Source organism: Cebus imitator, unplaced genomic scaffold (genome assembly GCF_001604975.1).
Source record: "Cebus imitator isolate Cc_AM_T3 unplaced genomic scaffold, Cebus_imitator-1.0 Scaffold493, whole genome shotgun sequence".
NCBI classification, from domain to species: Eukaryota; Metazoa; Chordata; class Mammalia; order Primates; family Cebidae; genus Cebus; species Cebus imitator.
The window spans coordinates 1,431,201-1,433,574 of NW_016107808.1; positions in this window are offsets into that span (position 1 = coordinate 1,431,201).

The window sequence follows — 2,374 nt, forward strand, 5'->3', positions numbered from 1 at the left end:
ATATAAATGATATCTAAATTAGAAAGAAAACGTTCAAATTATCCTTGTTTGTAGATGACATGATTTTATGTTTGAAAAAACATTTAGACTTCACAAGAAAACTATTAGAACTAATAAACAGATTCAGTAAAGTTACAGTATATAAAATCAACATACAAAAACCAGTAGCATTTCTATATTCCTACAGTGAACAATGTGAAAAGAAAATTTTAAAAGTAATCCCGTTTACAATAGGCACAGATAAATACTTAGGAATTAACCTTACCTAAGAAATGAAACATTTCAATAATGAAAACTATAAAATGCTGATGAAAGAAATTGAAAAGGATACAAAAAACTGGAAAGATATTCCATGCTCATAGATGAGAAGAATCAACATTGTTAAAATGTCCACACTAGTCAAAGCAAGCTACATATTCAGTGCAATCCCTATCAAAGTACCAATGACACCCTTCATAGAAATACAATAAGACAATCTTAAAACTTATATGGAACTATAAAAGACCCAGAATAGCCAAAGCTATCATAACCAAAGTGAACAAAACTGGAGGAATGACATTGCCTGACTTCAAATTCTACTATAGAGTTATAATATCCAAAAGTACATGACACTGGCATTAATAGAGACACATAGAGCAATAGAACAGAATAGAGAACCCAGAAACAAACCACACATCTATAGTGAACTTATATTTGACAAAGTAGCCAAGAACATACACTGGGGAAAAGACAGTGTCTTCAATAAATGGCACTGGGAAAACTAGATATCCATACATAAACTAATAAAACTGGGCCTCTATATTTTACTGTATACAAAAAATCAAATCAAAATGGATTAAAGACTTAACTCTAAGACCTCAACCTATGAAACTACTATGAGGAAACATTATTGAAACTCTCCATGATATTGGTCTGGGCAACAATTTCTTTAGTAATACCCCACAAGCACAGGCAAGCAAAGTATAAATGGACAAATGGGATCACATCAACTGGATACTATCAACAAAGTAAAAAGTCCACAGACTGGGCAAGAATACTTGCAAATTATCCATCTGACAAAAGGTTAATAACCAGAATATATAAGGAGCTCAAACAACTCTATAGGAAAAAAATCTAATAATCTGATTAAAATATGGGAAAAATATTTGAATGGACAACTTTTCAAAAGAAGAAAAGCAAATGGCACACAAGCAAATGATAAGCTGTTCGTCATCATTGATCACTGGAGAAATGCAAATAAAAACTACAATGAGATGTCATCACACCCCATTTAAAATAGCTTATATCCAGAAAACAGGCAATAACAAATGCTGGTGAGGTCGTGGATAAATGGCTCGTACATATATAAAATACAGTAGCCACAGATAAAATAAATACCAAGGAATTAACTTAACCTAAGCAATGAAATATTTCTATAATGAAAACTATAAAATGCTGATGAAAGAATTTGAAGAGGATACAAAAGAATGTACATGAAGCAAGTTTCATGTACACTGTTGGTGGGAATGGAAATTAGTACAGCCAATATGGAGAACAGTTTGGAGATTTCTCAAAAAACTAAAAATCGAGCTACCATATGATTCAGCAATCCCACTGCTGAGTATATAACCAAAAGAAAGAGTATCAGCACTCCTGTATTTGTTGCTATACTGTTAAAAATAGCTAAAATTTGGAAGCAACCTAATTGTCCATTAACAGGTGAAGGGATAAAGAAAACATAGTACACATACATAAAACAGTATTATTTAGGCATAAAACAAAATGTGATGCTGTAATTTGAAATGGCATAGATGGAACTGGAGATCATTATGTTAGTTGAAATAAGCCAGGTAGAGAAAGGCAAACATTGCATGTTTTTATTTATTTGTGGGTTCCAGAAATTGAAACAATTGAACTTATGGGCATAGAGAGTAGAAGGATTGTTACCAAAGGCTGGGAAGCATAGTGGGGGCCTCGGGGAGAGGTGAGGATGGTTAATGGGTACAAAAAATTGTTTGAAAGAATGAAGAAGACCTACTATTGATTGCACAATATGGTTACTATGGTCAATAACTGAATTATGCCTTTTAAAATAAATCAGAGGGTGTAATGGAATTGTTTGTGGCACAGAGGATAAATGATTGAGGTGATGTTTTAAACGTTTTCCATGATGTGGTTATTTCACGTTGCATGCCAGTATCAAAACATCTCCTCCACCCCATAAATACATACCCTTAATATGTAACTATAGGAATTAAAAATTAAAATAAAAAAATAAAAAATAAAAAGTAATAAAAACACATTTCTTTTGTCATTCTGCTGGGGGCAAAAAAAAAAAAAATACTCAAATGTAAGACTAGCAAGTCAGTAAGTTAACTGTCCCTGGTAAAGAAAC